The sequence below is a fragment of the Sus scrofa genome, chromosome 18 (assembly GCF_054392235.1).
Source record: "Sus scrofa isolate SSC_HxYL_T2T_F1_AM1 chromosome 18, Sscrofa_HxYL_maternal_Yorkshire_Landrace_v2.0, whole genome shotgun sequence".
Taxonomy (NCBI): domain Eukaryota; kingdom Metazoa; phylum Chordata; class Mammalia; order Artiodactyla; family Suidae; genus Sus; species Sus scrofa.
Window position 1 is genome coordinate 38,141,255 of NC_139400.1, and position 27,398 is coordinate 38,168,652.

Below are 27,398 nucleotides of genomic sequence, written 5' to 3' on the forward strand. Positions count from 1 at the left end.
GAGTAAAGAAACTCTGGGAGGCCACCAAACTGAAAGGGATGGAGGGGGAGCTCAAAGCACAGCAGCCAGTCTGAGGAGGGCAAAGCAGAGAGAGCCTCAGAGTACACCACAGCCTGAGATGCTGTGGGGGGAAGTTGGCTTTGAGATTCAGGCTACTGAGGTCAGTTCTGTTGAGAAGGACCAGGGTTGGCTATGTGGAAACAGCCTGAGGGGTCTAGGGAATGGTGCGCCATAGGGAGAGGGGTGCAGGAGGAGGCCTGGGCCTGCCAGGGAAGCAAGGTGCCATTGTTGGGGAATGCAAGAGGAGGGTAGGGGTGGGACCACCAAAAGAACTTCTCTGTGCATATCTGCACTCTCAGGCCACAGGGGCCCTCTTGTTGCCTCCACCCACAGGAAATGCACAGACTCCGCTGCTGCCAGTACCAAGAGCTCTGGGTGCCAACCCCACCTCACTGAGGGTCAATGACACTGCTTAGGGCCCTGCAATGAGGAGCTGCCTGAAGTCCCCACCTCCCTGTGGGTCCCTACCACTGTCAAAGGTCACAGTGAACAGGCACCCCCTATTGCCCCCATCTCCCTGGAAGCTCAAATAGGACATACACCTGCCTATGCCCTATCAAGGGGATAAAGGCCTGCACACACTGAGTAAAGAGACAGCAAGCATCCAAACCAAAAGTAGCCCACACGTCAAAAATACACTAATCCCTCACAAGCTACCCAGGGATGCTCCCCCATATAAATAGCCCTCCAGGGCTACAATACATAATTGTTTTCCCAAAACGCACAGATCAGGAAAATATAAGCAAAATAAAGAAGCACAGGAATCATTCTCAGTTAAAAGAACAAGAGAATTCCCCTGAAGGAGCTAACAATGAAACAGACCTCTGCAATCTAACAGACATAGAGTTCAAAAAAAGAGGTAATGAAAAAATACCGAAGAAATTAAGAACTGATATCAACAGTAATGCAGATTACTTTAAAAGGGAACTAGAAACCATAAGGAGGAACCAAGAAAAATTTGAAAATTCATTTTCAAGACAAAAGCTGAGCTAAAGACATTAAACAGCAGAATGGGAATAATGCAGAGGAATGAATAAGTGACTTGGAATTTAGAATAATGGAAATCACCCAATCAGGACAGCAGGCAGCCAAATGAAGAAAAACAAAGAAAGAAAAAAAAAAAAGAAAGAAAGAAAGCTATATAAGAGATCTATGGAATAATATAAGGTGTGCCAATCTACACATAATAGGGATTCCAGAAGAAGAAAAAGAAAAAAGGATTGAAAATGTATTTGAAGAAATTATGGCTGAAAACTTTCCAAATCTAAAGAAAAAAACAAATATCCAGATACAGTAAGTACAGAGGGCCCCAAACAGACCTACACCAAGATATATTGTTGGAGCTCCTGTCATGGCTCAGTAGTAACAAACCCAACTAGTAACCATGAGGACTTGGTTTGGATTCCTGGCCTCACTCAGTGGGTTAAATGATCTGGAGTATCCATGAGCTGTGGTGAAGGTCACAGACATGGCTTGGATCTGGCATTGCTGTGGCTGTGGCTTAGGCCAGCAGCTACAGCTCTGATTCAACCCCTAGTCTGGGAACTTCCAATACGCTGCAGACGAGGCCCTAAAAAGACAAAAAAAAAAATAAAATGTTAAAAAATAAAAATAGGAGTTCCCTTCATGGCTCAGCGGAAACAAATCTGACTAATAACCATGAGGATGCAGATTCAATCCCTGGCCTCACTCAGTAGGTTAAGGATCTGGCATTGCTGAGCTGTGGTGTAGGTCATAGACGCAGTTCGGATCCCGAGTTGCTATGGCCATGGCATAGGTAAGCAGCTACAGCTCCAATTCGACCCCTGGCCTGGGAACCTCCATATGCTGTGGGTGCGGCCCTAAAAAGGCAAAAAAATAAAAATGAAATATAAAAATAATAAAAATAAACAAACGGAACCTAATCAAACTTACAAGCTTTTGCATGGCAAAAGAAATCATGAGCAAAATGAAAAGACAGCCTATGGAATGGGACAAAATTGTTGCAAATGATGCAAATGACAAGTGCTTAATCTCCAAAATATACAAACTTGTACAACTCAAACTAAAAAATAAACAACCCAATCAAAAAATGGGCATAAGCCCTAAACAGACATTTCTCCAAAGAAGACATACAGATGGCCAACGGGCACATGAAAAAATGCTCAACATCACTAATTATTAGAAAAATGCAAATCAAAACTACATTGGGGTTCCACCTCACACAAGTCAGAATAGCCATCATCAAAAAGTCTACAAATAACAAATGCTAGAGAGGGTATGGAGAAAAGGGGAACTTCCTACACTGTTCGTGGGAATGTAAATTGATACAACCACTATGGAAAACAGTATGGAGGTTCCTCAGAAAACTAAATACAGAACTACCATATGATCCAGCAATTCCACTTCTGGGTATATATCTGGACAAAACCATAATTTGAAAAGATACATGCACCCGTATGTTCACAGAAGCACTATTCACAACAGCCAAGATGTGGAAACAACCTAAATCTCCATCAAAAGATGAATGAGTTGAGAAAATATTCTACATATATACAATGGTATACTACTCAGCCATAAAAAAGAATGAAATAATGCCAATTGTAGCAATCTGGATGGACCTAGAGATTATCATACTAAGTGAAGTCAGAAAGAGAAAGACAAATACTATATGATATCAGTTACATGTGGAACCTAAAGTATGGCACAAATGAACCTATCTACAAATCAGAAAAAGACTCACAGACATAGAGAACAGACTTGTGGTTTCCAAGGAGGAGAGGGTAGGGAGTGGGATGGACTGGGAGTTTGGGGTTACCACACACAAACTATTATATTTAGAATGGAGAGGAAAGAATAGATAAGCAATGAGGTCCTATTGTATAGCACAGGGACCTATATTCAATTTCTTGGGATAGACCATAATGGAAGCTAATATAAGGAAAGGAGTGTGTGTGTGTGTGTGTGTGTGTGTGTGTGTGTGTAAACATATATATACATACATGATTGGGTCACTTTGCTGTAAGCAGAAATTGGCACAACATTGTAAATCAGCTCTACTTTTTTTTTAAATGGTATGAGGTGGGAAAATTACTTGGAATTAGAGCAAGATTCACTTTTGAATCCTGCTGTAGGCAACACTGCAAGTTTTCTCAAACATGAAATATGTGAAACTCTCAGCAACCTATTGCACATATTTCATGTGTGAGAACACTCTAAAATGGTAAAATGTCAGGAGTTAGTATTTATTACTATTAATTAAATTACCATCGCTGACTTTTTTGCTTAAATAATAAAACATCTCTGAAACATTTCTATTTATGATATGTGTATTTTGTTTAACAAAATGCATCAGCTTTTTTAAATAAGCTAAATGACTACAGATAAAAAAATAACAAATATCTGTCGTTCAAGTCTTCTTTATATGGTACTCCATCTTCTCAATGCAATTCAGATTTTTTTTCCCAGGGCTTTTTTTTTTTTAAGCAGAAACATGCCCTACATACCTTTCATGAGCATAATTTATTTTTAAATTGATGTCTGGGAATCCAGTACACTCTATCTTAAAACAGTGTTCCATGTTAGTCATTGTTTCCATAGCCCATCAGCACTTAGGCAGGAAGTGTAATATGCAGTGAAGGAACTGAATCTCTTGTAGTCTACCAGTAAGTCCCTCAGCATTTCATAAAAATCTGATGCATATAACTAACCATGAAAACTGGAAATGTTCTTATATCAACGGTAACAACCAATGTGAAGACAAAGAGGAAAAACAGGGACCATTTATGACTCATTACCACAGGAGACAACTGAAGATAAAGTAGACTGGACTGGGGCTAGACATTGGACCAACAGCTTTTAGATTTTCCACTCTGTACAATGTTAAAATAATATATTTCATACTTACATAATATGAATTACTAACATCAAAAATTTGTCCTTATAACAAATTGTAAGTAAATAACGATCAAATAAAATGGGAGAAATTTTTAAGTTACTTTGTCAATATTATAATGCATTAACAAATATACTCTGCCTCAGTGAAATTAGATTCAACAGACTTATTCTTAGCATTTCATTGAGAATGTAGATTCTAGGAATGTGGGTGTTTTCATACATACACACACACACTGAGGATGGATGGTATTACAATGAACAAAATATAGAGGCCAGTGAATTTTAGGCATTATACAGTAGCAAAGCACTTAAATATAGCCATATTTCAAAAATATCTGAGGAAATTAAAAACCTGTTAGGTCCCCATACATTACTTACCTAAAATAACTCCTAATTATACTTGAATCAAGTCTTCACAGAAATACAGATTAAAATATTGCAAATGTTTTCTTCTACCCAAAATAGCCCATGGAAAATGTCATATTTTTCACTGTTTACTAACATATATTCTTTTAAATTAGGTACTGTTTTTAAGTTATTCTAAAGCACCTATCTCTAAAGCATTACAGGATAAAAAAAAAGGCTCAGAGATTTCTTAATACTAGAATCAATGCCTATCTGAAGACAGATTTTTTTTTTCCCTTTTTAGGGCCGCACCAAGGGCATATGGAAATTCCAAGTTAGGGGATCCGAGCCATGTCTGAGACCTACACCATAGCTCACAGCAATGCTGGATCCCCTAACCCACTGAGCAAGGCCAGGGATCGAACCTGCATCCTCATGGATACTAGCATGATTCGTTTCCACTGCACCACAACAAGAACTCCCTGAAAACAGATTTCTTAAAGACTACTTATGTCATTTGGGGGATGGTTCAATGACAACTTCTACATTTTTTCTCTCTGAACACAGAACAAGAACAGTTACACAAGTTGTCTAGACCGAGAATTAGGGGAAGAGTATGTAGGAGGCATGGAGCTTTTGAACTTGGATTTAATCCCTGAGGACTGAGGCTTTTTTTTCCTTTTTGGTATAATGCAAATGTTTTTCCTGAATTGTGACAAAAAATACAACTGTAGAAATTATGTAATATTATCCTAGGAGTGCTTGTTTCACATTTTCAACAAAAGACAAGGTTTTCAAAGAAAAAAAAAGACAGGAACTAACATTTATTGAGTTCTTTGGTATGTGTTAGAGACACTGAAAAACTATGATAGAAACGTCCACACATTATCACAATTATTTTCTCCACCTTTACTACAATGGACTCTATGTTAAAAGGAATAAAATAGAATCCACCAACAGCTTTAAATTACTGAAATGCCTATCTTGCCAGACATTTTAAAATTTTCTACAGACTGTTCATTTCCTTTAAACACACAACATATTAAGAGATTCAACGAGCTAAATATTTCATCCTTTCTCTCCAGAGACCATGGGCAACATGACAAAATGGTAAAATTCTGAGCCAAATGGATAAGACAAAAACAAAGTCCAAGAACTTTTAGCTTTCTCCCTAGAACTCTGATTATCACTGTCAAAGAAATCATTTTCAGGATACTAGGTTTTTTCCTCTTAAACAATTTTATTGCTATACACCCAAAAGGCAATCATTGTCCATCTTGATCAAGTCATCCCGTCAAAAAACATCATCTATACCATTCAATATTCATCCACGTGAATGTAAAGAAACTTTTAAAAAGGAAGAAAAAAACAAGGAACCTAAACAGAATTTAAAATAGGATACCATAAAAGTCAGTCTTCTCAATTTAAAAAGTGGACAATAGATAATGCCCATATCATTTTGAGAGACCCTCACCTTAGATTTGGAGAAACCACTAAAAATGGACATGAAGTCTCTAAAGGCTGTGGTCACTCTGCAAAGACACTTTCCATGTGACGTGAATCAAAGCAATTATGACCTATGGATAACTCAATTATAACTTCTTCATAAAAAAAAAAAACATTGTTTTAAAAAAGGCACATTCTGGGAGTTCCCGTTGTGGTGCAGTGGTTAACAAATCCGACTACAAACCATCAGGTTGCGGGTTTGATCCCTGGCCTTGCTCAGTGGGTCGAGGATCCGTAGTTGCCATGAGCTGTGGTGTAGGTCACAGACGCGGATCAGATCCCGCGTTGCCATGGCTCTGGCGTAGGCTGATGGCTACAACTCCGATTAGACCCCTAGCCTGGGAATCTCCATATGCCACGGGAGCGGCCCTAGAAAAGGCAAAAAGACAAAAAATAAAATAAAATAAAATAAAAAAGGCACATTCTAGAAAACTAAGTACATGTGGCACTATAGGAAAAAAAGAATATATTTTGTTATTATTAACTTGCACAATTTTTTCATTCAAGTGATACTATCTTTAACACACACACACACACACACACACTGCAACCCTAAGGTAACAGCAGGAATTCTATGTACCTGATCAATTTCAAACAGCTTGCATTAAAAATAAATCATGCTCTTAACTTAAGGTAATTAATAAGCTGGTAAATAAACCAAATACTATATAAAATTGAAATCTTCCCCCTAAAATAGATATTCTTGCTTGATCTCCAGCTAAATTACTTAGAGAAAGTTCAACATTTAAGAAAGTATGTTCATAAACATGATGTCTTTTCAGGATTCTATATGCTTTTATTATATTTGCCTTTAACCTAAATAGAGACATCAGGTTATATTTTGCTAGAACAAGATAAGAATCTTGCCATTACTACGGCACTGAGGGGAAAAATAAGGAAAAGTAGTCATCTTTTCCTTTTTTAATACCCTCTATACTGACATTAATGCAATTATCAGCCTATCATCCACAGTTCCAAAAACAAAAACAAAACATTGTAACAACAGACTATATAAGAAATGGTCTCTGGTTACTACGGCAGTTACATAAGACCTATCTTTTCCCAAGCTTGGCCCAGAAACAATCTTGAAGGTTTGTAGGCTCTGTTAACAGCCTACATGCATTGCTTCTGAAAGCATCATTACCTGATCCCTGCAATTTTATCACCTTTACTACAGTCCTTTCTGTAAGTCACATGGATATAAAAGTCTCTCTTTCCAGCTCATTTATCAAGTGAAAGTTCCTTTCCAGGAAAAGAGACACCTAACTCCAGGAACCATAACAGAAAACAGCAGTAAAACCATGCAACTGCACTTCACACTGGTAGTTTTCTTTTCTACTTTGCTCTTTCAGGAAGAAGGTGGCTTTTAAATTTGGAAATACATTCTGCAAATACAGACATTTTTCCACATATTACTGCAAATAGTTGGACTGATTTATCTTTTAAAGTGGAGAAAGGTGAATACTTTTTGCATGAGGACTCAACCTCCAATGATTAGACCTCCTGTTGCTTCCATTCTTTTGCAACAGAACAGTTTTTCAATCATCTCTGGATTTTTATGCACACTAGATAAGGTTCTAGTTTCATTTCTTCTATGCTAAACAAATGATGTTCGGCATTTTCCAACATCAATACTCAAATGTTCTACTAATTGGTTGGTACTGAAAAGGAGTCCTAGATTCACACCTTACACTACAGAACAGAAAAACCTCATAGCCAGAAGCTTTAGAGAATGTCTTCCAGATGTCTGAGTTTTTCAGGAAAGACATAACCCTTTGGATACTAGGATTTCTCAATTGTCATATTAACTCTTACCATCGAAAAGATTCAACAGTACTTCTCAGTAAGGGTGCTATGGTTATTCCAGGCAAGATAATACTACAGTCAACATCCCTGGCCCCCAGACATTAAAGGCCAGTGGCACTGACCAGTCACTGTGACAACACAAAGCACACACACATATTTCCACATGGCCCCTACTGGGACAGCACTGCCCTCCCAACCTTAACACTGTATTTCCCTGCCATCTTAAGTTACACAATGCTCACAATAAGCTTTTCTTAATAACACAGTTATTTTGTTAGGTTAAAGAAGTAACTGGAGGAGTTCCCATTGTGGCTCAGCAGGTTAAGGACCCCACGTTGTCTCTGTGAGGATGCAGGTTCAATCCCTGGCATCACTCAGTGGGTTAAGATTTCGGCATTGCCGGAAGCTCCCACATAGGATACAAATGTGGCTCGGATCTGGTGATGCAGTGGTTGTGGCATAGGCCTCAGCTGTAGCTCCAGTTTGACCCCTAGCCTGGGATCGTCCACATGCCACAGATGCAGCCATAATTTAAAAAAAAAAAGGGGGGGGGGACTAGAGACCCAGCTCTTTCTCAGTCTTTAGATCTCAGACTGATAAAGAATAATAGATCCATTCATAAAATATCAACTAATGGGCTAGAGAGAAAACATAATAAATATTTTATATCTGCCCGTTAGAAAGGCCCTACCTACCACTCAAGTTCAATATATGCCCTTGTTATTCTCTATCATAGTTTCCTCTTTAGTTCTTTCCTGGTACTTCTCACAATCTATTAGGAATTAGTATCTATTCTTTATTATCAGTTTTTGTCACCAGAACATAAATTCTATGAGGACAGTGTATCTTGGGGGTAAGCAGATTCTCAATAAGTAGTTTACAGAAAAAATGAACAAATATTTGGATTAAACAAAATGAACTACTTCATTCCTACAGGACTTCTTCCCCCAACCAAATACACATTGTAACTCTTCTAGAGGGCTACAGGATACTCAGTATTTACCCAACGTACTGGACACAGAACCTTTTTCTTGAAGAACATCTTCATATCTCCTAGAGCCAATGTTTTAAAGGACACAGATGGGAAAAAACATCAGTCATGCAGTCGTGCACTAGAAAGTGTAAATAATACCCAAATGACATCTAGTGATTTTATCCACCTAGCTTGGCAAAAGGGAGTTACTCATTTGCACCATGAGAAAACACCATAATAACTGCATCATACCAGGTAGTATTCTGATCTCTGCAGACTGATAAAGAATAATAGATCCATTCATAAAATATCAACTAATGGGCTAGAGAGAAAACATAATAAATATTTTATATCTGCCTGGTTAAGAAGAGACTGTATCTACATAAACAAACCTGATATGATGAAGTAGCACTAACAAGTCCACATAATCTATCCAGATCAATTGCTATAGAAGTTGGCAGAAATTTTAGCTCAATTTTCTAGGTAGTTTTCCCAAGATGCATTACTGCATTTACACATGTTAAGTATCAAAGATAAACAATAAGGAACATGCAGAGTTAATAATAGAAACCAAAACGTGGAAGACACATCAGTCTATTATGGAGGTAGGAAGAAAGGGATAGGAGTTCCAGACTAATTCAAGAAGGTCCTTAGAAAATCCAAGATTGCCACATATCAGAGATCAAAATTGGCAGCCCATAGGTCATACCTAGTTCACAGGTGTGTTTTTTATTGGAATACAGTTGACTTACAATGTTGTGTTAGTTTCTGGTATACAACAAAGTGAATCAGTTATACATACACATACAGCCAATCCTTTCAGATTCTTTTCCCATGTAGGTCACTATAGAGCACTGAGTAAATTTCCCTGTGCTGTACACTAAGTCCTTGTTACTCACCCATTTCATATATAGCAGTATGTATATGTCAATCCCAACCTCCCATTTTATCCCTCACCCCAATGTTTCCCCTTTGATAACCACAAGTTTGGTTTCAAAATTTCTGAGTCTGTGTCTGGATTGTGAATGAGTTCTTTTGTATCATTTTTTATTAGATTCTGCATATTAGTGATTTCATATGATAGCTGTCTTTATATGACTGACTTCACTTAGTACGATAATTTCTATGTCCATCCATGTTGCTGCAATTGGCATTATTTTGTTCTTTTTATGGCTGAGCAATACTCCATTGTATATATGTACCACATCTTCTTTATCCATTCCTTATACTTTCTTAGAAAGTTAGAAGATACAATCCAATGATAATTAACATTCTCAAAGAGCAACAACTTACTAGAATATATAACTCGCTACCCCTTTTATTTTACCTACCTAACCACTACTGAAGGCATCAGAGATCAAAAACTGGCAGCCCACAGGTCATACTTAGCTCACAGATGTGTGTGTGTGTGTGTGTGTGTGTGTGTGTGTGTGTGTGTGTGTGTGTGTGAACATAGCTGACTTACAATGTTGTGTTAGTTTCTGGTGTACAGCAAAGTGAATTGGTTATACATACACATATATACAATCCAAAGAGTTACCAGAACTAAGAGAGTGAAAATCATCTGGAGAGTGGAAATCATATAAAGATGTTACGGCTTTCATGGACAGGTACAGCCAGAAAATTCTCCCCAGGACCTCTGACTGGAAAAGTCTATATGAGTCACCTCCCAAGACAGAATATACAGGTATGGAAGGCTAAAAGTGAATGTGGAGGAAAAAACAGAAAATGTCTAGTATATCATGCTATCTCCAACCATTTATTCATGTAGAAAAAAGAAGATATCACATATATTTCCAGCATAAATTTCCCAACAGAAGGATCACTTTAGCACTTCATGTTCCAGAAGCATATATATTTTTCTTTTTTATTGTTATCTGTAAGACAGATCTCCTTCACATCAAAGTACTCCTTCTAATGAATTCATGTTTAATAGTCTTTGGTATAAAAATATCACCAAAATTTTCTCTTAATCTACAAACATTGTGTTTACTTGTTTTCCCTTGTTTGGAAGTAATACACTTTCTCATTTAGGAGATTCTATTATAAAAATCAGGTTATCTTTCCCCAAAGAATTACAGCTGCTTCCTTAGTCAATCATTCTATTATTTATTATGTTCAAAAATTACCAGTCAATTAGAGATCATATTTTTTGGCAAATAATTATGTCCTTAAGTTTCTTTGACACTTCTGAGAAGACGTCTTTAAATCCCAAAAGTTAAGTATATTTATTAATCAACTCCAAAACATCCTCCTTTCTTTTAAATTGAAGTATAGTTGATTTACAATATTGTGTTAGTTTCAGTTATACAGCAAAATGATTGTTACATATATGTTCAGATTCTTTTCCATTATAGGTTATTATGGTATTGAACATAGTTACCCTGTGCTATACAGTAAATCCCTATTGTTTATTCATTTCATATATAGTCGTGTGTATCTGTTAACCTAATACTCCTAATTTATCCCTCCTCCTCATTTCCCCTTTGGTAACCATTACTTTGTTATCTATGTCTATGAGTCTGTTTCTGTTTTATAAATAAGTTCATTTGTATCATTTTTTAGATTCCACATACAAGTGAGATCATATAATATCTTCTTTGTCTGACTTACTTAACTTAGTATAATATTCTCTAGGTCCATCCAAGTTGTTGCAAATGGCAATATTTCATTCCTTTTATGGGTGAGTAGTGTTCGTGTGTGTGTGTGTGTGTGTGTGCGCATGTGCGCGCGCACGTGTGGCATAGGAGTAACCTGGTGACTCCATGAGTTAAGGATCTGGTGCTGCACCAGATATAAATGCTTTATAATTTATTTCATATTAGGTTCCTCAAGTAGTCAAATTCATAGAGGCAGAAAGTAGAATGGAGGTATGGGAAGGGATTTACCATTTTCAAGGGTCAAGGAAGCCTGAACTGAGAAGGTAACATTTGACTAGAAAGCTCAAAAAGTGAGGATGTGAGCCACATGCAGCTTTCTAGGGGACAGTGCCTAGAACAGATAGTTCAACCTATGTTTATTAACTGCAGTTTATATAACATAGAGAAACTTATTCATCAATTTTATACTTTCCTTTCTTATTTTGTGTAATTATAACATCGATCATTGTAATTATTTTAAAAGTTGCTTTCCCACGTATCCCCACAACTGAACAAAACAAGACTAAATCCTTAGAAAAAGGGGGTTCTTCAGCATAGACACAGCTAGTATGACAAACAAAAGTCAAAGGGATGAGTTTATTAAACTAGAAACTTGTCCAAACTGGAGAAAAAAGAGGGTTGAAGGAAAAATTACACATTTTCACTTATTCTACAGTGAAGTCAAAAGTTAAACAATCACCAGCCTCTCCATACCCTTGAAAACACCACACACACATACACACACACACGCATACATAGTTTTCCATCAGCCAAGGATCTCCAAATATATGAAGAAAAATTCTAACAGAATGGACAGTGGCAAAAGCAACAAAAGTACTTTTTTTAAAGGAGTATATGGAAGAAACAGAGACAATAAAAATAGATTTCCTAAGTTCTTGGGTTTGGAAATCTCTGTGACCATAGCTATTGAAATAATTGAGAATGATTAAAGTGCTCATTGTATTCTAATAGTGTATGGGAAGAATAAATCGTGATCTATAAAGTATATCAAAAATACTTAAAATAATCAATATAAGACAACAGACAATTCTCATCTTTTAAAGCCTGCCCTCTATCATATTATTAGAATAATGCATTTGTCCAGAAGAATCAACTTGCTTTATAATAAAATTTACTGTAAATTTAACTGTGAAATCTGCACATAGAAGTATGTTAAAAGATTCAGAAAAACACAGTAAAAAAATAATTATAGTTAATAGCTAAAAAATTGGCCTCAAATGAACCCATTTAATGGAAGGAAGTTGAAGAAAAAAATATCCTTCAATGTCATTTTTTTAAATATCAATAAATATTCAATTTTATAAAGCAGGCAAGTTTGCAACCTAATTTCCCATCAATATCACTTTGATGTGCTGCCTACTTCACTGAGGCCGGTCAATATCACTTTAAATATATGCAAATAAACACTCTAGGATTCATCAAAGTAACTAATGAAATTGGGATATGAACTGATACAGGAAAATACTTATGAGTCATTTTACTGAATTATAAAAATGTCTCAAGCTCTTTGGATTTTTAAGGTCAAAACAGGAGCTAAACAGCCAATACCCCTAAGCCAGCAAAGGGGGAAATAATGTATAATAACAGGACTAGCTACGGAGTTTTTGAAAAATAAGAGGAGTGTGGTCATGGTGGGTGATTCCCACTCCAGAGAGAAAACGACTCCAGATGTGGGAACAAAAGAAGTCCCGGGGTGATAGGCTTCCTGTGAGGTCTGTCCGAGCAAGTGGTAAGAACAGTAAGGAATCTGCAGAACTGACTGCCAAGAGCAATCTTATGGGAAATAACATGTATGAAGTTCAAGGGGGTGGTGTAGAGTCAAGAACCAGAGCAGGGGCCAGTTTTCAATAACAAGAATATGGGACTGGGCTTAGAAAATCCGAGTTGGAGCAGTTTTCTTGCTATAGCCTTGAGCAGCCAAGCCAGTAATCCTAGGGCAAGCCCAAAGGCCTGGAGGAAGATGTACACACCCAGTGATGCACTCTTGGCCATGGCCTCCTGTCCCTCAACCACATCCTAGTTTCATGGGGTCTTCCCTGGAACCCAGTTAGATGCCTAAGGATGAAAAATACCAAAATCTGCCAAGGACTTGAAAGGAGTAATATAAAGGATTGGTGGCTAGGAGGTTGAAGATTAGAGAATGTAGACCATTTAAAGGGGCTCAGAGGATGAAAACATACACACAAATTCTCAGTAAAAAGGCCCAGTGGCAAGAGAAACTCTTAAATATACTTCTTGGTCTCCTCTGCTCGTTTCTCATTTTTCCAACCTCTTAGAACTGGAAAGCCCCAGAGTGCAATCTAGAGCTTTTCCTCTTCTCTATATTCACTCTCTCAATAATCTTATCTAGTCTCATGGCTTTAAATACTATCTGAAATCTCTTTCTCCCTTTGTTCAGATTCAAATACACATTTACCTACTGACATCTCCATTTGAATGTCTGAATATCTCCAACTTAACACATCCAAAACTAGGGAGAGAATCTGATATTTGACAGTGAGGAAGGAAGGAAGGAAGGGAGGGAGGGACAGACTAAAGTAGCTGAAATTCACTCATTCTGATAGTAGCACCTGAGACAACTACCCATTAGTTCCTGCTACCTAAATCCCTGGTGATGCTCTATATTTTGTTCTTCTTAAAATCTAATTCTTCAGCTTTTCATTAGATTCGAAACATTTTCACTTTCCCTTAAATTTGTCAAGATCAATTTCTGTGGCTTGTAAATAAAACCCCTTGCTGGGTATAACCACCAACTCTCAGCTCACTGATTCTGCTTTTCGACCACCAAATCCCAACTTGCCACCAAGTCCTATCCTCTCCACTCCTTTCTACTTATAGTTAAGATGAAAAAACAAAGTTAGTCCACCCTTAATTATAACATATTCTAATCGCACATGCCCAGAACCATTCTCTGTTACCTGAGAAATTCTAAAAATTAAAATTATCTTTCACCAATGTATTTTTTTCCAAAATGGTTATGTCCAGCTATTCATGAAAAACACAATGAGTAGGAAATCTCTAACATGAATGTCCCTGCAGCTCATTTTAAAAAGTCCTGTGCTACAAATTCTGATAATCCTTTCCTCTGATCCCACACAATGTCTATTACATGAGCTAACCTCAACCAAACATAATTAATTATTTATGACTTTATGAAAGGAAGGGACTATGGGTCTCCTCATTTTTGGATCTCCATGTGAGGCAGGCTAAATGAATTTTTGTTGAATTTGATCAGAAAGTAATACAGAAAATGCTTCACATTTTATTAAAACAATCACCATACTTCAAATAACATGCACTCTGAGCTAAATATGATGTAAATTATCTGCTACCAATATATCTAGGCATGAACTGTCTTTCTAATCATATTGAAAAATCAAGAGAGAATTATGCACAGTCCTATAAAGTGCTTATTATCTTGATATTTCTAACTAATTCATGAATTAGCTCAGGCCAAATTTTAAATACATCTCAAAAATGATAATAACATATTTACTCACATAATTCCTCTCATCTCATTATTTTTAAAATAAATGCCTTATGTTTAAATTTGGGTACTACACAGATAAACAGAATGATCTAAAAGAATGTTTAAATTCATAATAATTTTTGCCCCAACCTCAGTTTAACCTTAAAATACCTAATTAAGAGGTTGAACATGAGTATCAATACCATATATACAAGTGTCAAAGGTAACAAGATGTGTTCCCCCCAAATAAAATAACTTTATATACAAAAGCCTCAACAAATGCATAGACAAGCACCACCTAGTGGCAAAAAAAAATTACTCCAGATAAAGAGTTATCACCAACAGCAGGTCTAAATTAAATTACTACCAAAATCTAAATCATGGGCATTTGTTGTTTAGGATTCAATTTTGCCAAAATGTTTAATAACTATGTAGCTACTAAGTCAAGGGTAATACCAGTTTTAAGAAGACTAAATGGTCATTGGAACAGTCTGGGTGCACCTGCTTTAACATCCTTGAATGACCCTCTGAAACTGAAAGTAAAGGAAATGAACTGAGCACCCACTCTTCGATGTGTTGGCCATATTTACATATGCTACATCTCATTTAATCCCCACAACAGCCCACTAAGGAAGTTATTAAAGTCTCTCCTGTGCAAATGAGGAAACAGAACTTCAGGTATTAAGTAATTTATCTTTAAGTCATACAAGCATAAGTGATGAAGTCACCTCTCTATCTGTTGCTCATCTAACTGGGTCCTTAGGAGGAATATGAAGTAATACAAGAGACACAACGTATACAAACTCACTTAGTTTAGTTTATCTATTGCTCATCTAACTGGGTCCTTAGGAGGAATATGAAGAAATACAACAGACGAAACGTATACAAACTCACTTAGTCACATATAACTGACTCCAACATAGAAAAGACAGATGTGCTATTGGGTGACAGATACTCCCTCAGACTTTTGAGATTAATCAGACTCTAGCGAAAAGGGGATAAAGATCGTCTTAACCTAAACACAGGAAAGTGTAGTAGACGGTTCATGGGCTTTGGTGTCAGGCCTAAGTGGAAACCAGTGTTACAAACTAACATTAACAGAGTGCCTCCTATGCAGATGAGCATAGCGCTGGGGCTGGGGACACAAAGATGTCCCAAGAGACATGACCTGTTCTCACAAACCCTACAGTTCTGCACTTGAATAACTTCCAGTCTAGAAGAGAAGATGACAGACAAGTAGGTCTTTTCAGTACACTGGGAGTGGCTTCTTAATCCATAACCTGGTTTGGGGCAAAAGGAGGAGTTTCTTCAAAAAAATTTTTTATTAAAGTATAGTTGATTTATAACATTGTACCAATTTCTGCTGTATAGCAAAGTGACCCAGTCATAAGTATATACAATTCTCCTTCTTATATTATATTCCATCATGGTCTGTCACAGGTGATTGGATATAGTTCCCTGTGCTATACAGCAGGACCTCATTGCTTACCCATTCCAAATGTAATAGTTTCCATCCACTATCCCCTAACTCCCAGTCCATCCCACTCCCATCTCCCTCCCCCTTGTCAACCACAGGTCTGTTCTCTGTGTCTGTGAGTCTGTTTCTGTTTTGTAAATAGGTTCATTTGTGCCATAGTTTAGATTCCACATATAAGTAATATCATATGGTATTTGTTTTTCTCTTTCTGACTTATTTCACCTAGTATGATAATCTGTAGTTGTATCCATGTTGCTGCAAACGGGGCATTATTTCATTCTTTTTTATGGCTGAGTAGTATTCTATTGTATATATGTACCACATCTACTTAATCCATTCATCTGCTGATGGGCATTTATGTTGCTTCCATGTCTTGGATACTGTGAATCAGAATTTTTTTAATTGCTTAAAAATTGGCCCCTTCATAGCAGAAGCCTTTAAACACTATTCACTATAACTTTCATTTTTTTCTTCTCTTTCTTTCTTCCCCTCTCCTTTCCTCTCTCCTTCCCCTCCCACCATTCCCATTCTCTCTCTCACCTGAACATGTGCAAACTGAGGCTTGAACTCAAACTTCTGCTTTCCAGCAGACATATCCTTTGCAACAAGGTTCAACACTCCAGGGCCTTAGATCATCACAGATTTAGATCAAGTGCATTTTGAGAACTGAAGGATATACAAATAGTTGATGGCATAGCTTAATGACAGAGGACAAGACTATGGAGCCAGGTCTATTGAAATTCCAGATCTGCTGTAACTAACAGATTATTTGGATTTTTTTAAGGTAGGAAGAAGAGGAGTGAACAACTGTAAGGGTGGGTCCACCTCTTCTTTTTCTTCCTAAGTAATTCCATTCTAAATGCATAAGGAGGGTAGGCCTCTATGCTGGGGTGGTGACACACAGTGGGGGGAGAGGGGCCAGAGCAGGGTGAGGAGAACATCCAAGCATAGGAGCATCTCTGCTTGGACTGTCAGAGCCCAAGCTGAATAAAGAGGGTAGAATAATAGAGAGTGCCCCAAATGCGGTATAAGAGCTGAATGGTGAGAGGAAGACATTCCCTTGGAGGAAGTGGGGAGGAATGCAGAGGTATGGGGTGTTAGAATCCCAATAGGATGAGCAGGGCCTCTGAGGCACACTGCTCAGCATGTAGTTTCAGAACCCAAGTATGTCACAAAGTTAGGTGAGAAGAAATGTTAAGAGCTACTGGTTTCATACAGATATACTAAGCAAACAGTAAGTATATTAAGAATAATGAGAACTAGGTTTTTCACTGTCAGTGAAGAAATAAATGTGGAAAGGAAGAAAACTGGAATGAACCCTGGAGGGATTAGACTGGAATTTGAGGTATTAATGTGAACTCATGATTTCAAAAGAGATAGGGAATAAATAGATATTTTAAAAATACAGGTAAACATGCATATACCTATATATGTATATATACCTATGGTCCCTTGCTCTGTTATCTGAGAGGACTAGCAGCAGCAAAACCCCAACAGCAATAATCACACCTTGCACTCAGACTTTGGCTTCTAATTATTTTTCTCCACTAAAAGGAAAAGGTGGGGGTGGGTGAGAAAGGAGTTCCTATTGTGACACAGCAGAAACAAATCCAACTAGCATCCATGAGGATGCAGATTCAATCCCTGGCCTCACTCAGTGGGTTAAGCATCCTGCATTGCTGCGGCTGTGGCGTAGGCCAGAAGATGTAGCTCCAGTTTGACCCCAAGCCTGGGAACTTCCACATACAACAGGTGTGGCCCTAAGACAGCCAAAAAAAAGGAAAAGGGGGAAGAAAGAAAAAGGGAAAGGGGGGAGTCAGAGAATCTTCTGATTCCAGGGCTGGAAAAGATAAAATACAAGTTGACACTGGAACATATCAGAAAGTAATCAAGTCCCCAAGGAATGAAAGGGACATTCAAGAGAATACAGAAGCCAGCTTGAAGGGGCTCACACAGGCCAAATCTAGGACAGTTTGAGTATCAAAATAATAATGACAGTAACAAATTATAGCTCATTGAATAAAAGCAGAAATCAGGAATCCACACCGGTATAAAGAAATGAAGAGACTGAAAGTCTGATGAAGAATTTCTGTAGTTTCAAAACTCTTCTCTAAAAAATACTAACTACAAAAGAACGAAGATTAACTTTACAGTAACAAACCCTTATAGATACAAGGATTCAAAAGATCAAAATGAGCATCATCAGTAATGGGACAAATGAAAATCATGAACTACCTGATAGGATGCAATGAGAAAAACACAGCATTGCTACTGCCATTTTCTGGCTAAGGTATACCTATTTGCTGAACTTAATCATAAAAAACCACTGGGAAAACCCAAATTGAAGGGCATTCTACCAAATAACTAGCATGTATTCATCAAAAGTATCCAGGTCATGAAAGTCAAGGAAAAACTGAGGAACTGTTCTAAAGAAGACTGGTGAGACTTGAATAATCTGAGAACTAGATGGTGGCACTGTACCAAGTACTGATCAAAATAATGATCAAAATCAATTTATTGTGGGATGTTTTTACCGTGGTTATGTAGGAGAACACCTTGTTTGTAGAAGATAAACACTAAAGTCTAAGAAATCACATCAGCAATGTCTTCTCTGGTGGTTCTGGAAGAAAAAAAAAAAAAACCCTATACTGATTGTTAACTTCTGTGTAAATTTGAGATTAAAGTATGAGAAAAAGAATGTATAAATATATGTATCACTGGATCACTATGCTATACAGCAGAAATTGGCACAACACTGTAAACCAACTCTACTTTAATAAAAAAGTTAAAAATAAAATAAAAATTTTAGTTTAGAAAAAAGTGAATCAGGAGTGCCAGAGGGGCTTCCATATTGACGGTCACTTGTTCCTTGTGACCATCATCAAACAGAAGAGCTTGGCTTCTAAAGGAAGATGCATGAAGGGGAGAAGATAGGGCTCACAGAGTTCAGGGGCTAAAAGGCCTGAATATACCATGATGTAGGGGTAAAACTCTGGAAGGTAAGGCCAAGGTCCTCCAGAAACAGGAGTTCCTGTCATGGCTCAGCGGAAACGAATCTGACTGGGAACCATGAGGTTGCAGGTTTGATCCCTGGCCTCACTCAGTGGGTTAAGGATCCGGCGTTGCCATGATCTGTGGTGTAGGTCACAGACTCACCTCAGATCTGGTGTTGCTGTGGCTCTGGTGTAGGGCAGCAGCAAAAGCTCCAATTGGACCCCTGGCCTGGGAATCTCCACGTGCTGCAGGTGTGGCCCTAAAAAGACAAAAGATCAAAAAAAAAAAAAAAAAAAAAAAAAAAAAAAAAAAAAAAGTCCTCTGGAAACAGAGAATATGGAGATTAAGGAACTAATAGTATATTATAGGTTATGTGGGGCATTTAGAATTTGGGGGTTTGTGAACCATTTGGAATCAGGTAAACTAGAGGTATTTGCCTTACAGATGAATCTCTGGCCTCTATGATAAGATAAGTGGGGGAATGTTTAAGGGACTAAGAATATACTGCAGCATAGTTCCCACTGTGGCTTGGCAGAAATGAATCTGACCAGTGTCCATGAGGATGCAGGTTGGATCCCTGGCCTCGCTCAGTGGGTCAGAAATCCAGTGCTGCCGTGAGCTGTAGTGTGGGTCACAGATGCAGCTCAGACCCCATGTTGCTGTAGCTGTGGCCTAGGCCAGCAACTGTAGCTCTGATTCAACCCCTAGCCCAGGAACATCCATATGCCACAGGTGTGGCCCCAAAAAGAAAAAAAAAAAAAATACACGCATATATACACTGTGGCACAGTGGGTTAAGGATCTGCATTGTCTCTGTAGGTCAGCTCAGGCTCAGGTTCAATCCCTGGCCTTGCAACTTCTATATGCCAAGGGTGTGGCCATAAAAAAGAAAAAGAAAGAAATAAAAGGAGTAGGGAAGGGAGGGGAGGAGGGAAAATAAACAACCAGTCTAAAAACTGACTCAAGAAAAAAAGCTGATAGAGTCAGGGACTGAGAATTATAGAACAAGGTCAATATTATAGTAGCAGCAACAACAGCTACAAGTAAACACCTAAAACGTATTAAGCATTTAGATTGTGCAAGGCACTGTGCTAAGGTTTACTCATTAAATCTATATAACAATCCTATTATCCTCAGTTATAAATAAGGTAACTAGTGTTATAATCACAAAACGGGTAAATGAGTCGAACCCATATTAACCTTGTGATAAAATGTGGTAAGGGTACAATCAAACTTCATGATGGTCAGTAATTCAGGAGTGGCAAGGCTCAACATAGTGAGCAGAAAGACCTGATGGGCCTCCTATAACACTGACTGTACCTGCTGAATCCTGTAGACCTGCCCCTACGATGACAATTTATACAGGCAGCCTGACCAAAGGTACTCCTTAATGTCCTCAACAATGGGTGCCAGTGACAAGAGAAGAAGGGAAAGCGGTCCTGAGCACAAGGAGCCAGAAGTAACAATAGCCCTCTGGAGCACTCACGGGCAGAAGTGGACATTAACAACCATCACTAAGCGCACAGGAGCCCTGATGGAGGCTGTGGACTCAGAACTGTTACTACCTATTCATACCAACATAACCTTAGTCCTACTCTTACATGGGAGTATAGCCTGAGACATTCAGGTTTACTTGAGTTACTTTGTAATCAGAGGCAAAAAGGAAATAGGAATGATGCAAACCTTTGCAAAGTAGCAAAGTGAATCCCTTGATATTTTGCAACACTTTATCACTCATTACTAAATGTAACAAATGATACATTAATTTTTCATTGATTTGAGAATTTTACCACCACATTTTGGATAATTTGCTGCATCCTGAGGTAAGAAAATGAGGATAAGTAACATGGGCACACAACCTCTTGTTGCAAGCAATAGTTACTTGTTCTCTGGTGCTTTTAAGAAGAAAAGGGTGAAAGCACTGTGCCAGGATTGCAAGAGAGTAGTTTTCATTTAAATGCAAAGTGAAAATAATGTCATTTCACAAATACGGTTGAGCTTCCTAAGAGTGCATGTGAACTTTGTCTAAACTACTTAAAAGAAAAGCAATTTGAAAGGATTGACACTGTCTAGCTACCACTAGCCAATGACTAAAAAAAAAAAAAAATTGTAAAGCCAAGCATCAACAACATTCACATATCAATAGTACATTTTAAATGAAATATAACACATTTTGCCAAAATAATAAATTATTATAACAAAGGAATGTAATTCACTAATAAAATATTGTCTTAATGTCTAAATATTTTTATATCCTCTTGTTTTTGAAAGTGTTACAAACAGAATAACATACATTAAAAGGGGCTTTATATTTTACTTCTAGGTCATGTTTGTTCCTAGAAAGTGAGCTTGACATGAAAAAAATAGATGGCCATAATATTCAAGACATGGTAGAGAAAAAGCCCTAGCCTGTGACCACTCCGCCCAACTCCATTTCCCTGGCTAGTTCCAGTTTGCCAATCACTGTACTTAATAATATCATTTAGGTTTTCCCTTTGGACTAAATAATACTAAATATTTATTTTATCTTAGCAGCTGGACAGTTTTCACTCAAACTTTTAATTTAGATCCTCTTCAGCCTGAAGAGACACATGTTTGGTCTTATCTTTTTTAAATATTTGAATTACTCTTCTCCATCACATATATTCTCATAATTAAAACGTTAAAAATGATCATTTTTAAGAATTATAGTTCCTTTAACTGTTTTTAAAATATACTAAAAACTGTTACATTGTTTTCTGTGGGCAAACAATAAAAAAAAATAATTTGGGAGTTCCCATCATGGCTCAGCAGAAACAAATGTGACTAGTATCCAGGAGGACACAGGTTCGTCCCTGGCCTCACTCAGTAGGTTAAGGATCTGGTGTTGCCTTGAACTGTGGTGTAGGTGGCAGAGGTGGCTCAGATTCTGTGTTGCTGTGGTATAAGTTGGCAGCTCTAGCTCTGATTTGACCCCTAGCCTGCGAACCTCTGTATGCCGCAGGCATGGCCCTAAAAAATAAAATAAAGTAAAATAAAATAACTTGATGTAAAAAGCAAACATTTTTAGGAATACTTCTATAGCTAAAACTAATGTCTGCATTATCTTTGCTCAAACAATTAATGTTATGTTGTCATTACTTCTGTACTTTTCCTCAAATAAATAGATTGTTTAAATAAAGTAAAAGACAACCTATGCAATGGGAGAAAATAGTTTCAAATGATGCAACTGACAAGGGCTTAATCTCTAAAATATACAAACAATTTATATATCTCAACAGCAAAAAAACCCAACAACCCAATTGAAAAATGGCATAAGTCCTAAATAGACATTTATCCGAAGAAGATATACAGATGGCCAACAGGCACATTAAAAAATGCTCAACATCACTAATTATTAGAGAAATGCAAATCAAAACTACCAGGAGATACCACCTCACACCTGTCAGAATGGCCATCATTAACAAGTCAACAAATAACAAATGCTGGAGAGGGCATGGAGAAAAGGGTACCCTCCTACACTGTTGGTGGAAAGGTAAACTGGTACAAACACTATGGAAAACATTATGGAGCTACCTCAGAAAACTAATTATAGAACTACCACATGACCCAACAATTCCACTCTTGGGCATATATCCAGACAAAACTTTCCTTGGAAAAGATGCATGTACCTGTAAGTTCATCGCAACTCTATTCAAAATACCGAAGACATGGAAACGACCTAAATGTCCATCAATAGATGAATGGATTAAGAAGATGTGGTATATGCACACAACAGAATACTACTCAGCCATAAAAAAGAACAAAAAAATACCATTTACAGCAACCCGGGTGGAACTAGAGACTCTCATACTAAGTGAAGTAAATCAGAAAGAGAAAGACAAATACCATATGATATCACTTATATCTGGAATCTAATATATGACACAAATGAACCTTTCCACAGAAAAGAAACTTATGAACTTGGAGAACAGACTTGTGGTTGCCAAGGAGGAGGCGGAGGGATTGGAGGTTAATAGACTGGGAGGTTGGGGGTTAACAGATGCAAACTATTGAATTTGGAGTGGATAAGCAATGAGATCCTGCTGTATAGCACTGGGAACTATATCTAGTCACTTATGATGGAGCATGAGGGAGAATAATGTGAGAAAAAGAAAAAAAATATATATATAGGGTGTGTGTGTGAGTGTGTGTGACTGGGTCACTTTACTGTAGAGTAGAAATTGACAGAACACTGTAAACCAACTATAATGGAAAAAAATAATCATTTTAAAAATAAAAGAAAAAGTTTATAACTTTCTTCAACTGATTAGATTTGCTATAAGGTTTTTTTGTTCGTTTGCTTGTTTTTTGCTTTTTAGGGCTGTACTCACAGCATATGGAGGTTCCCAGGCTAGGGGTGGAATCAGAGCTATGGCTGCCAGTCTACACCACAGCCACAGCAACATGGGATCCAAGCCACCTCTGTGACCTACACCACAGCTCACAGCAATGCCGGATTCCTAACCCACCAAGTGAGGCCAGGGATCAAATCCACACCCTCATGGATATTAATCAGATTAGTTTCTACTGCCCACAACAGGAACTCCCTAAATTGTTTTTTTTTTTCTTTTTTTTTTTCAGACTTTCACTGAATGATAATGTACATACAACTTCCAGGATGAAGAAAACACAATTGAGAAGCAAGTTTATAATACTGAAAAACAGTAATTTAGCCTCTTTATCTCTCAAATATAAGGGTACAATTTAAAACACACTCTTTGCTAAAAGAGCCAAATAAGCTATGAAAAAAGTTTTCCTCTAAACCATAATGTCAGGTACTATGAGTCTGAACTAAGAAAAGCGTAATTTGGGAGTTCCCTTCATGGCTCAGTGGTTAACAAACCCGAACTAGGATCCATGAGGATGCATATTCAATCCCTGGCCTCGCTCAGTGAGTTAAGGATCTGGCGTTGCTGTGAGCTTTGGTGTAGGCAGCAGACACGGCTCAGATCCCACGTTGCTGTAGCTCTGGCGTAGACCGGCGGCTACAGCTCCAATTCGACCCTTAGCCTGGGAACCTCCATATGCCACAGGTGCAGCCCTAAAAAGCAGGGGGAAAAAAAGAAAAAAGAAAAGAAAAGCGTAATTTGTTTTACTTTAAATAAAAGACGTCAATGATAGAAGATAGCAATCCCCCCTCCCCCGCCCCTCCTACCAAAGCCCGGGGAGAAAAGTACAAACCAAATCACACCAGTACTTACTATATAACACTACAGGAATCTAAATGTATCTTATGCACCGAGTCAAGTGGGTGCAATAAATTGCAAATACCCAAGAGCATTATTTATTAGTTCTATTAGTAACGCCCAATAAACAGAACCAATCAAATAATGAAAAAAATCGATTTGGTAGGGAAGTAAACTTCATTCTCTCATTTGCGAGAGGAGACTAGAAACTGAAAAAGGTTAACAAATGGAAGAACTGTAAGCATTCTACTATTACCTCCTAATGCTAATAAAATAACATTTTAGAATGGTGTAACAACTGACTTCAAAACAAAGCACAGGAGTTCCCGTCATGGCGCAGCTGAAACGAATCCAACTAGGAACCATGATGCTTCAGGTTCAATCCCTAGCCTTGCTCAGTGGATCAAGAATCTGTTGTTGCCGTAGGCTGTGGTGTAGGTTGCGGACTTGGCTAGAATTCTGCATTGCTGTCTGTGGCTGTGGCATGGGCCAGCAGCTGTAGCTCCAATTTGACCCTAGCCTGGGAACTTCTATATGCTGCAAGTGTGGCCCTAAAAAGCAAAAATAATAACAAAAACAAAACCTAACAAAAAAAAGCATAAACCCCTCTAACTAAAGATCACACGTAGATTCAGATGCAAATTGCTTATGTCTAAAAATATAATTATTTATAAAAATAAATAATTTGCCTCAGAGCATATCAACTGTTTGTGCTATTATAAATTGCTAAGTTTATGGAGTTCCCGTCCTGGCTCAGTGGAAAGGAATCTGATTAGGAACCATGAGGTTGTGGGTTCTATCCCTGGCCTCACTCAGTGGGTTAGGGATCTGGTGTTGCCATGAGCTGTGGTGTAGGTCACAGACATGGATCGGATCTGGCATTGCTGTGGTTGTGGTGTGGGCTAGCAGCTGCAGCTCCGATTAGACCCCTAGCCTGGGAACCTCCATATTCTGTGGCTGTGGCCCTAAAAAGACAAAAAATATATATATAAAAAAAATAAATTGCTAAGTTTTTTTATTAAAAAAAAGTCCTTGCTCACTGACCTAAGAGATCTCTTTAAAGTTCTCTATAGGCTTGCTCAAAATTTCAAAAAGACTGATACTCAACCAAGATCCTTTATTAGAGCTGGAAGTCAACCTACGAAACAAAGTTAGAGTTCTCCACAGGGTACAGTCATTACTAGTGCACATTCAGTTTCCTAAAATTCAAAAGAAATGTTCCCTCAGATAAATACTGCCTTATTTTGCTGAGAGATTCATTAACCACAATTAAATGTTAACTCCTCTGGCCCTAGCCGCAGCTAATATGACATACTTCTAGAGCTAAATGACCCTGTCAGTTTCTTATTTTAGCACAGAAGGTAGCATAGGAAAGTCTATTTGAATAACTGCTAACAGTAACACATGATCAACTGTCCTGCTCATTGGAACATAAAAAATTAATTTCATTATATATTCCCCCTCATCCAGGAAATTCAAAACCCTTTATAGATATCTCTACAATGACATCTCAAATACAACAATGCTGACAGATAATATTTCATGTTTACAACAGGCATTCAGTAGTGTGACTACTAATAATCCAATAATCCATTACCCTATTTAGTATAATTCTTGGACTTTATTAATTTATTTTTAATAAAATTGCTAAAGGTTACTTTCCATCTATGGTTATTACAAAATCTTGGTTATAGTCCCCTTGTTGAACAATATATCCTTGAACCTATATGACACCCAATAGTTTGCACCTCTTAATCACCTACCCCTATATTTCCCTTCTCCCCTCTCCCCACTAGTAACAACTAGTTTGTTCTCTATACCTGTGAGTCTGCTTCTTTTCTATTATATTCACTAGTTCATTGTATTTCTTGGATTCCATGTATAAGTGCTGTCATACAGTATCTGTATTTCTCTGACTTATTTCACTTAGCATAATACCCTCCAAGAACATCCATGATGCTGCAAATGGCAACATCTCATTTTTTTGTGGATGAGTAGTATTCCATTGTATATACATACCACATCTTCATCCATTCTTCTGTTGATGGACACTTAGGATGCTTCCATACTTTGGCAATTGTAAATACAATTGTAAATACAATTGTAAATAAGACTGCTATGAACATTGGGTGCATGTATATTTTTGATTTAGAGTATTTGTTTTTGTTTTTGGATACATACACAGAAGTGGAATTGCTGGGTCACATGGTATTTCTACTTTTAGTTTTCTGGGAAACCTCTGTACTGCTTTCCACAGTGGCTGCACCAATTTACATTCCCACCAACAGTGTATGCTGTTCTCCGCATCCTTGCCAACATTTGTTGTTTGTGTTCTTTTGGATGATAGCCATTCTAACAGGTGTGAGGTGATACCTCATTTTGGTTTTGATTCACATTTCCCAGATGATTAGTGATGCTGATCATCTTTTCATGTGCCTGTTCTCCATCTACATTTCTTCTTTGGAAATATGTCTAATGTATTTATTCTTTAGAAAGAATATCCAGGATAAATGAGATCCCACTATATATTTTAACCTGTCATTTCACTATGAGAGACAAAGCCTACAGAATATAAACTTTTAAGAAACAACCTACTATGATGCCTTGGACTGCAGTAGTTTACAGTTTACAAAGCACTTTCTCATTCATTTTACCATCTCATGGGAAGGTGCATTCCCATCCTTCACCAATCTGGAAATCCAAAGACAACTATCTAAACCACACGAATATTCATAGAATGCTCAGGGTTGTGCCTATTACAATCTATTTAAGAAGTATAAGTTCCTGTGTTGCTCAGTGGGTTAAGGATCCAGTGTTGTCATCGCTGTGGTGAGAGTTGCTGCTGTGGCACAGGTTCGATCCCTGGCCCAGGGAACTTCTGCAGCCTCCCAAAAAAAGCTTGTTGGAGTTCCCATTGTGGCTCAGTAGGTTAAGACTCTGACTAGTGTCCATGAGTACACGGGTTAGATCCCTTGCCTTGCTCAGTGGGTTAAACGGTCCGGCATTGCTGCAAGCTGCAGTGTAGG

At 37.8% G+C, this 27,398-nt stretch overlaps 1 protein-coding gene across 20 annotated transcripts in view; it reads right to left on the minus strand.

Moving 5' to 3' along the window:
• The window catches only part of ST7 (suppression of tumorigenicity 7), a 315,021-nt gene that overhangs the window by 275,028 nt on the left and 12,595 nt on the right, over window positions 1-27,398 (minus strand).